Source organism: Thalassophryne amazonica, chromosome 17 (genome assembly GCF_902500255.1).
Source record: "Thalassophryne amazonica chromosome 17, fThaAma1.1, whole genome shotgun sequence".
NCBI classification, from domain to species: Eukaryota; Metazoa; Chordata; class Actinopteri; order Batrachoidiformes; family Batrachoididae; genus Thalassophryne; species Thalassophryne amazonica.
Window position 1 is genome coordinate 69,853,086 of NC_047119.1, and position 11,642 is coordinate 69,864,727.

Sequence of the window (11,642 nt, forward strand, 5' to 3'; positions counted from 1 at the left end):
CACCCATTGAGCATGTTTGGGATGCTCTGGAACGGCGTATACGACAGCGAGTACCAGTTCCTGCCAATATCCAGCAAATTCGCACAGCCATTGAAGAGGAGTGGACCAACATTCCACAGGCCACAATTGACAACCTGATCAACTCTATGTGAAGGAGATGTGTTGCACTGCATGAGGCAAATGGTGGTCACACCACATACTGACTGGTATCCCCCCCAATAAAGCAAAACTGCACCTTTCAGAGTGGCCTTTTATTGTGGGCAGTCTAAGGCACACCTGTGCACTAATCATGGTGTCTAATCAGCATCTTGATATGGCACACCTGTGAGGTGGGATGGATTATCTCAGCAAAGGAGAAGTGCTCACCATCACAGATTTAGACTGGTTTGTGAACAATATTTGAGGGAAATGGTGATATTGTGTATGTGGAAAAAGTTTTACATCTTTGAGTTCATCTCATACAAAATGGGAGCAAAACCAAAAGTGTTGCCTTTATATTTTTGTTGAGTATACTTATTATATACAGTTTTAGAGAAAGAGACAAAAAGAACCTGAATAGAAACACAACAGAATATATAAAACCAACTAATAATGAACATACATAAATACATACATACAGAAATAAATAATTGTTTCCTGTGAACACATAGTGACTCTTACACCTCCATTTCATCCCTGTCTTATTTAAGTTTAATGACAGTTTGCTTCGGTCAAACCATATTTTCAGTTTGTTAATTTCTTCAGTGATTTCCTCCAGAACTATTTGCCAAACTAGAAAACTGCTGCATCCTAGTAAGAGCAGAATACTACAGGAATGAATTTGAATAAGGAAAGTTGGGTTTTTTTCTCACTAAATGGATGCTGCACTCACTGCTGTTTATTGTCTGGAATAGTCCCAGATTGCATTTCACAGCTTCTAGAATTCATTTTCATGCAGGTGGTGTTGGGGGGTAATTTTGGGTTTCAGCTTTTTTTGTTTTTCGTCACTTTCATCCCTGAATATGTCAATCGTGAGTCACTTTTGTGCAGATTAAAGTTACTAACTGGGACTCCTGTCTTGTTGCGAGAAAGAAACAAGAATCGTCCTCCGTTCTGTTCACACAGCTCCAAACGCTGTGCGGCTCTCTGCCAAGTCAAGTTAGAACGTCCAGTCGGAATTAATAACTTCAAAGCGAAGCGAAACACCGATCACATGGATCACATGCAAGATTTTCAGCGAACCAACTATCAGACGTTAACAGCTGTTTCGGGTGTGGGCCTTAAACTCCTCTCATTATGAAACAGTGCACTGTGGTCTGCTCTAGTCTAATGTGGTCATCAACAGAAAACTAACCGCAGATATTTTTATTTTAGAATGACATTTCTTGCTTGTGCGTGAGACTGATGCTGAAAACGTGAGTACCATGCCAGATGTGTGAGAGTTGGCAACGCTGTGGGCAATTTGCAAAAGCTGTTCACACACTTGAAGAGGTGTTTGTCCTGGAAAAGATGCAATTCTTCACCATGACTATGCTTGTCCACACACAAGCCAACAAACCTAGGATTCATTGCAGCGGCTCAAATCTTATCACACCGCCCTACAGACCAGGTCGCTCTTCCTAAGCTGGAAGAACACCTGAAAGAATGTTATAGCGCAAATTGTTGCAAGGCATATATATTGTCGCCACAACGATATATGCTGACGTTCACAGGCCACATTGCGGCACATATTGTCACCAGCAACTATGTGCCAAGTGTGTTACTACATGCAGTCCACTGCACCAGTGACAATATGTGCCATAAACATCAGTATATATTGTCATGATAGGCCTCAACAGTTAAGATAAGATATGATCAACTTTATTGATCTCATAGAGGAGAAATTCACGTTACGTCAGCTCTTAAAAAACACACAAGATGAGTGCAAGTAGAGGAAAATGTTCATCAAACAGCGTGTGCAAGGATAAGCAATAATAATAGATAGAAATAGAATATATATATATATATATAGCGCCAAATCACAACAAACAGTTGCCCCAAGGCGCTTTATATTGTAAGGCAAGGCCATACAATAATTACGTAAAAACCCCAATGGTCAAAACGACCCCCTGTGAGCAAGCACTTGGCGACAGTGGGAAGGAAAAACTCCCTTTTAACAGGAAGAAACCTCCAGCAGAACCAGGCTCAGGGAGGGGCAGTCTTCTGCTGAGACTGGTTGGGGCTGAGGGAAAGAACCAAGAAAAAGACATGCTGTGGAGGGGAGCAGAGATCAATCACTAATGATTAAATGCAGAGTGGTGCATACAGAGCAAAAAGAGAAAGAAACACTCAGTGCATCATGGGAACCCCCCAGCAGTCTAAGTCTATAGCAGCATAACTAAGGGATGGTTCAGGGTCACCTGATCCAGCCCTAACTATAAGCTTTAGCAAAAAGGAAAGTTTTAAGCCTAATCTTAAAAGTAGAGAGGGTGTCTGTCTCCCTGATCCGAATTGGGAGCTGGTTCCACAGGAGAGGAGCCTGAAAGCTGAAGGCTCTGCCTCCCATTCTACTCTTACAAACCCTAGGAACTACAAGTAAGCCTGCAGTCTGAGAGCGAAGCGCTCTATTGGGGTGATATGGTACTATGAGGTCCCTAAGATAAGATGGGACCTGATTATTCAAAACCTTATAAGTAAGAAGAAGAATTTTAAATTCTATTCTAGAATTAACAGGAAGTCAATGAAGAGAGGCCAATATGGGTGAGATATGCTCTCTCCTTCTAGTCCCCGTTAGTACTCTAGCTGCAGCATTTTGAATTAACTGAAGGCTTTTCAGGGAACTTTTAGGACAACCTGATAATAATGAATTACAATAGTCCAACCTAGAGGAAATAAATGCGTGAATTAGTTTTTCAGCATGACTCTGAGACAAGACCTTTCTAATTTTAGAGATATTGCATAAATGCAAAAAAGCAGTCCTACATATTTGTTTAATATGCGCTTTGAATGACATATCCTGATCAAAAATGACTCCAAGATTTCTCACAGTATTACTAGAGGTCAGGGTAATGCCATCCAGAGTAAGGATCTGGTTAGACACCATGTTTCTAAGATTTGTGGGGCCAAGTACAATAACTTCAGTTTTATCTGAGTTTAAAAGCAGGAAATTAGAGGTCATCCATGTCTTTATGTCTGTAAGACAATCCTGCAGTTTAGCTAATTGGTGTGTGTCCTCTGGCTTCATGGATAGATAAAGCTGGGTATCATCTGCGTAACAATGAAAATTTAAGCAATGCCGTCTAATAATACTGCCTAAGGGAAGCATGTATAAAGTGAATAAAATTGGTCCTAGCACAGAACCTTGTGGAACTCCATAATTAACCTTAGTCTGTGAAGAAGATTCCCCATTTACATGAACAAATTGTAATCTATTAGATAAATATGATTCAAACCACCGCAGTGCAGTGCCTTTAATACCTATGGCATGCTCTAATCTCTGTAATAAAATTTTATGGTCAACAGTATCAAAAGCAGCACTGAGGTCTAACAGAACAAACACAGAGATGAGTCCACTGTCTGAGGCCATAAGAAGGCCATTTGTAACCTTCACTAATGCTGTTTCTGTACTATGATGAATTCTAAAACCTGACTGAGACTCTTCAAATAGACCATTCCTCTGCAGATGATCAGTTAGCTGTTTTACAACTACCCTTTCAAGAATTTTTGAGAGAAAAGGAAGGTTGGAGATTGGCCTATAATTAGCTAAGATAGCTGGGTCAAGTGATGGCTTTTTAAGTAATGGTTTAATTACTGCCACCTTAAAAGCCTGTGGTACATAGCCAACTAATAAAGATAGATTGATCATATTTAAGATCGAAGCATTAAATAATGGTAGGGCTTCCTTGAGCAGCCTGGTAGGAATGGGGTCTAATAGACATGTTGATGGTTTGGATGAAGTAACTAATGAAAATAACTCAGACAGAACAATCGGAGAGAAAGAGTCTAACCAAATACCAGCATCACTGAAAGCAGCCAAAGATAACGATACGTCTTTGGGATGGTTATGAGTAATTTTTTCTCTAATAGTTAAAATTTTATTAGCAAAGAAAGTCATGAAGTCATTACTAGTTAAAGTTAAAGGAATACTCGGCTCAATAGAGCTCTGACTCTTTGTAAGCCTGGCTACAGTGCTGAAAAGAAACCTGGGGTTGTTCTTATTTTCTTCAATTAGTGATGAGTAGTAAGATGTCCTAGCTTTACGGAGGGCTTTTTTATAGAGCAACAGACTCTTTTTCCAGGCTAAGTGAAGATCTTCTAAATTAGTGAGACGCCATTTCCTCTCCAACTTACGGGTTATCTGCTTTAAGCTGCGAGTTTGTGAGTTATACCACGGAGTCAGGCACTTCTGATTTAAAGCTCTCTTTTTCAGAGGAGCTACAGCATCCAAAGTTGTCTTCAGTGAGGATGTAAAACTATTGACGAGATACTCTATCTCACTTACAGAGTTTAGGTAGCTACTCTGCACTGTGTTGGTATATGGCATTAGAGAACATAAAGAAGGAATCATATCCTTAAACCTAGTTACAGCGCTTTCTGAAAGACTTCTAGTGTAATGAAACTTATTCCCCACTGCTGAGTAGTCCATCAGAGTAAATGTAAATGTTATTAAGAAATGATCAGACAGAAGGGAGTTTTCAGGGAATACTGTTAAGTCTTCAATTTCCATACCATAAGTCAGAACAATATCTAAGATATGATTAAAGTGGTGGGTGGACTCATTTACATTTTGAGCAAAGCCAATTGAGTCTAATAATAGATTAAATGCAGTGTTGAGGCTGTCATTCTCAGCATCTGTGTGGATGTTAAAATCGCCCACTATAATTATCTTATATGTATATGTATATGTATGTATATATATATATATATATACATACATATATGTATACGCATACACATGAGAGAGGACAGAGCTGGACTTTCTGACCAGCTTGTTCAGTCTTTCTGTCCCGCTCTGTGCTGCCTGGGGCCCAACAGACGACAGCATAGAGGAGAGCAGAGGCTACAACAGAGTCGTAGAAGGTCTTAAGCAGAGGACTGCTCACTCCAAAGGATCTCAGTCTCCTCAGGAGGTGGAGGCGACTCTGTCCTTTCTTGTACAGGGCATCGGTGTTGTGAGTCCAGTCCAGTTTGCTGTTGAGGTGAACACCCAGGTATTTGAGACTGTCCACAGTCTCTATGTCCTCCCCCTGGATGTTCACTGGTGGGTGAGGTGGTGGTTTCCTCCTGAAGTCGATCACCATCTCCTTCATCTTACTGGTGTTGAGACACAAGTGGTTGCGCTTACACCAGTCCACAAAGTCTGTGATGACCAACCGGTACTCCAGCTCGTTCCCCTCAGACACGCGACCCACAATGACGGAGTCATCAGAGAACATCTGGAGATGGCAGCTGTCTGTGTTGTAGGTGAAGTCTGAGGTGTAGAGGGTGAAGAGGAAAGGCGAGAGGATGGTGCCCTGGGGGGCCCCAGTGCTGCACTTTACCACCTCAGACTGACAGCCACACAGCTGCACGTACTGCGGGCGGTCAGTGAGGTAGTCGATGGTCCAGGCAGCAAGGTGTCCATCCACACCTGTGTCCTCCAGCTTCCTCCGCAGCAGCGCCGGTCTGATGGTGTTGAAAGTGCTGGTGAAATCAAAGAACAGGACTCTCACAGCGCTCCTGCCGGTCTCCAGGTGGGTGAGCACTCACTGCAGTAGGTAGATGACAGCATCTTCTACTCCGATGTTGGGCCTGTAGGCAAACTGCAGCAGGTCCAGGCTGTCACCACAGTGCGGAGGTGAGACAGGACAAGCCGTTCCATGGTCTTCATGAGGTGGCAGGTCAGGGCAACTGGTCTGTAGTGGGCTGGTTCCTTGGCGTGCGGTGTTTTGGGAACCAGGACCACACAGGAGGTCTTCCACAGGGTGGGGACCACCCCCAGGCTGAGGCTCATGTTGAAGATGTGGCTGAGGACCTCACAGAGATCATCTACACAGGTCCTCAGCAGCCTCGGGGAGATCCCATCAGGTTCTGCTGCTTTCCTCTGCTTCAGCCACAGGAGCTGGCCTCTCACCTCAGTCGGAGTTACAGTGAGGGGGGAGCTGAGGTGTGAGCTGAGGTGGGCTGGTGCTGGATACAGTCCCGAGGGAGGAGGGACAAGGTCTGGGGTGCAGTGGAGGTGACTGGGGGGTAGAAGGTGGGGGGTTGGAGGGACTGGAGGGCCGGGAGCAGGCGGGGGTTCAGGTGTGGAGGAGCCAAAACAGTTAAAGTAGCTGTTTAGCGCCTCTGTGAACCGAGAAGCTCCATCTGCAGTCCTGCTGGCACCCTACCCCAATCCGGAGGCGGTCTTGAGGCCTCTCCACACGTCCCTGACATTGTTCTGGGCCAGCTGCTCCTCCATCTTCCTTCCGTACACCTTCTTGGCTGCACGGATCTTCCACTGGAGCTCCTGTTGGACTCTACGCTGCTGCTCTCTGTCTCCCGAGTTGAAAGCCCTCTTCTTCTGGTTCATCAGGACCTTCAGCTTGGGGGTCACCCAGGGGTGGTTGTTGGGAAAGCACCATACCCTCCGGGTGGGCACAGTGCTCTCCACACAGAAGTTCATGTAGCCAGTGACACACTGGATCAGGCCATTGATGTCTTCACCATAAGAGTTTTAAAACATGCTCCAGTCTGTGGTTCTGAAACAGTCCCTCAGCCTCTGTGGCCTCTTCAGTCCAGAGTTTCACTGACCTTTTTATGTATTGGTTCTTTCCTCACCCTGGGTGTGTATTGGGGGAGCAGATAGATTGTGAAGTTTTCATACTGCAGCCATGTAGTACTTAATAGGATACAAGTGATCATCAAAAAACGGGACTGAGCAGGTGCCTTGACACTTGCATGAATTAGATCCGCCCACCTCATGCATAAAAGCTGGTTGAATTCACGTGTAAATCTGTGAAACAGTGCAAGAACTGTTGGTGCAGCATAAATCCCCATTAGTCCAAACAGGTTTTCGTTACCATTGAAGGTGACTAAACAATACTTAGAATCCAGCCTCAGTGTACCATGGCCTACACAAAAATGTATGATAACCATCCCAGGGTGGTAGCTGTAGCCAGGTAGGGGTCAATGAAGAATTACACAGAGGTCAAATTTTTAAAATGTTCCAATCACATTGAAAACTATATCGCATTATTTGTCTGATCATAACAATTCCAAAAAAGTATAGTTTGGACTATCTGTGATGGAATGTTCTGGAATTATGGGGTAAAAACAGCAAAAATGGTGACAAAGGTCAGTTTCAGTTTGTACAGGGGTCAAAAGTTAAAGTTGCTCCAATTTCAGTAAAAAATGGTGCAAATTATTGTTTTGGTTAATAGGGTTCTAATAAGGAATAGTTTGCACCATCTGCCATGCTTAGTTATCATGTTACAGGGTAGCATGTCATCTGTCATAGAATCCAATGGACGTCGACCTTGTATGACCTTTACTTTGGACACCAAACATTCAACACAGTCAAAACTATTCCATTTATTAATCCTTTTATATATGCAAATGAAACAGTTTTGTATAAACAGAACACATAAAATGTCCAAAAATTGAACAACAAAATGCGTCCATATACTAACATTAAACACATGTGACCATTAGTGGCACACTTTAATGAATTTGGAGTAGTAAATCATCACTTTTACAGCCAGTTTCCTTTAGACAGGTCAAAGGATGGATACATGAACATTTCTGAGTCCCTGAACAAGTCCTGGACTGACCAGCACAGCTGCAAATAACCTGTCATCAGTCCAGCATCCACGAACCATCCAGCAGGTAGCAGGCGCTCCTCTCGGGGTTTACACAGGCAAAAAAAAAAAAAAAAATGCTGCTTTTACAGTTATGATGCCTTCAGTTCAATAGATGCAAAAGGCTTTGTTCTTGCTTGCACTTTTAATTTGGTGAGTTACAAGATGGCACCATTTATTATTTTTGTGTTCTGGTCAACTGAAGGGATTGGACTCATTCACGCTTTATACTGTAGGTGCAGGTTTTTCCAAAGCCTAGAAATTTGTAAGAAGTATGAATATGTACTTTTCTGGAAAAGTTGGCAGGGCACCACAAAAATATGCTTGTTGTGCCTAAAAAAATGTTAGAACCTATGCAGAAAAGGTTACAACACATGGAAGTTATGGCAGCAATCTCAAACTGTTTGAGTTAGTGAGGTGGCCTCAGAATGCCTAAAAGCATTCCATATGGCCAAATAAACTACTTAACACATTTGCGTTCATTCAAAGTAAGACTGTAAAAGACTGTACAGCATGGTTGTTAAAAATGAGGCACCAAAGGCCATGGCTAAAAAGTGAGTTTTCCCCGATGTAGCAAACCACATCAAACCCCACTAAACTGGAGCAGTCCAGCCCAGAATATGCCCCAGTAACCCCTTACTCTTTAATTAGTTCTGTCCCAAAGAGTAACAGAGAAACTCTGCAAGTAAAAGCTACAATTTCTTCAGTTTCAGGTGAAGTTAGACAGATCTGGGTCCTTAACGGGCAGATCTCACAGCAGAACTCAGTCAGAAAAAGAACCATGAATAGTGATGTTTTATAGGGAGCGGGGAGTTTCCCCCATTATGGGCCGTGTGATAAGAAAAGTGTTATGTCCTTTCAGGCCATGCTACTAAGTTAAATTAGGTCAAACTTGAAAGATGCAAAAACAGGACCTTGAGTTGGCAGCTCAACTGGTGAACCACTGCCTGTTGTTACATCTTTCACCTGATAGCAAGCAAACACTCTAGCTTTTACAATATGTACTTTCTGTATAGATAAAAAGATTTCAGCATGAGCACAGTGAGTGCAGAGAAAGCGGTGATCCCTCAAAACCCATCCTGATATAACGTTATTGTGAATGCAGTCCTGAAATGTATTTCTCAATAGAAAAATAGCAGCACCATGTCTAAGGAAGTCGTTGCCAGTTTGTAATAGTGCTGGTTTATACCCCGGGTGTATTTTGGGTTAGGACAGATGATATAGTACTGGGAGCAAGTGCTTTACCTTATCCACAATGTTGTGTGGGCCGCCAGAAGAGGAGGTACTGCTGGCCCACCACCAGAGGGCGCCCTGCCTGAAGTGCGGGCTTCAGGCACGAGAGGGCGCTGCCGCCACGGACACAGCCGGGTGTGACAGCTGTCACTCATTATCTCTTGACAGCTGTCACCCATCTACACTTCATCATCTCACGCCATAAAACCCGGACGTCATCTCCACCTCATTGCCGAGATATCATCGACCTGTTAAGGTAATATTCTCAGCCTTAAAATTAAACTGTGTGTCAGTCTGAACTCTTTTTGCAGCTGTTTTCCTGCGGAGTGTTTATCTGGAGATTGGCGTGACTGGCGACAGCTTCGCTTTACACCCCCACCAGATAAGTGTTGAGACAGGAGCTGCACGAGTGTGTGTTAGAGGTGGAGGTGGACTCTCCATCATTGTTGTTACTGGGTGTGCACACACCCATATCTTATTGTCTCTGCTCCTTGCCAGCAGTACCAGATCCGACATTCGGAGATGGTGGCCACCTGGGGACTCGGGACTTGGCGGCTCCAGTATTCTCCAGGTTCGGTGGCGGAGGAAATCGTGTGGTTCCGGTTCTTCTCAGGACAGACGTCTTCTATCCTCGAGCCTGCCCACACGTCACCCTTGTGATTGACTGTTTGCAAAATTTCACATTCCTCTGTGTTGTGGTTGTGCTCATTCACAACAGTAAAGTGTTCATATTCGACTCTTTCATTGTCCGTTCATTTACGCCCCCTGTTGTGGGTCCGTGTCACTACACTTTCCCAACAGGATATCTCGGCCAGCGTCATGGATCCCGAGGGGCGTCACCCATCTGTTGAACAGCCAATGGAAGAGCAGGGTGCACGGGCTTCTGCAGGAGGCGTGCTCGGTGAGTTGCAGCAAATCCTCACCGCCTTTACCGCTCGGCTGGATCTGATGACCGAGCAAAACGTCATCCTTAATCGCAGGATGGAGGCTCTCACTGCACAGGTGGAAGCGCGCGATCAGGGTGCTGCTGCGGCTCCTCCTCCTGCCGACCCGGTGCCGGATATAAACGTTCCACTGGTCGATCAACGAACCCCCCCACCATCCCCTGAAGCATAACATAAGTCCCCCAGAGCCGTACGGGGGTTGTGTGGAGACGTGCGCGGACTTTCTGATGCAGTGTTCGCTCGTCTTTGCACAACGGCCCGTAATGTACGCGTCTGATGCCAGCAGGGTGGCTTATGTAATTAACTTGCTTCGTGGTGAGGCACACACTTGGGCTACAGCGCTTTGGGAGCAAAACTCACGGCTCCTTACCACTTATACTGGGTTTGTGAGGGAGTTCAGAACAGTGTTTGATCACCCTAACAGAGGAGAGACTGCTTCAACAGTGCTGCTGTCAATGTGACAGGGGCGCCGGAGCGCAGCCGAATATGCAGTCGACTTCCGCATCGCGGCTGCGAGGTCCGGCTGGAATAACGTCGCGCTCCGTGCCGCCTTCGTAAACAGACTGTCATCGGTCCTGAAGGAGCACCTGGTAGCGAAGGAAGAACCGCGGGATTTAGATGGGCTTATCGATCTCGTTATATGGTTAGACAATCGGTTGCAGGAACGCCGTCGGGAGCGAGACGAAGGACGTGGCCAGGCACGCGCCGTCCCTCTCCCTTCCGGGTTCGAAAAGGTTCCGCCCTCCTCACGCTCCACAGCCTCAACGCTCCGTGTGGCTACAGCTCCCCCTGCTGACGAAGCTATGGACACGAGCAGGGCCACATTTAGACCACCTATCAGACAGAGGAGGCTGGCCCGCGGGGAGTGCTTTATCTGCGGTTCAAATGAGCATATGCAGAGAGACTGCCCCAAGCGGTTAAACACCACGCCTGCCCCTAGAAACTGGCCTAAGGGTGGGCCAAGACATTCACGTGGGACACACACATATTTCCACACGACTCCCAGTTACAATCCTGAGCGGGGATTTAACCCTTCAAGCCCCAGCACTGGTGGACACGGGGTCAGAAGGGAATCTGCTGGACAGCAGATGGGCAAGGGAGGTAGGGCTCCCTCTGGTGGCGCTTCCTTCGCCATTGCAGGTGCGGGCACTAGATGGCACCCTCCTTTCTTTAATCACGCACAAGACACAACCTGTAACGCTGGTGGTGTCCGGAAATCATCGGGAGGAGATCGAGTTTTTTGTGACTCCCTCTACCTCCCGCGTGATTTTGGGTTTCCCGTGGATGTTGAAACACAATCCCCGGATTGATTGGCCGTCTGGGGTAGTGGTTCAGTGGAGCGAAACCTGCCATCGGAGGTGTTTAGGATCCTCGGTTCCTCCCGGTTTACAGGCTAAGGAGGAGGTCAAAGCCCCACCCAATCTGACGGTGGTGCCGGTGGAGTACCACGATCTTGCTGACGTCTTCAGCAAAGATCTGGCACTCACCCTGCCCCCGCACCGTCCTTACAATTGTGCCATTGATTTGATTCCGGACGTGGAGTTCCCGTCCAGCAGGCTGTACAATCTCTCACGCCCTGAGCGCGAATCAATGGAGACCTACATCCGGGACTCTTTAGCTGCCAGGCTGATCCGGAACTCCACCTCCCCGATGGGTGCAGGTTTCTTTTTTGTGGGCAAGAAAGATGGCG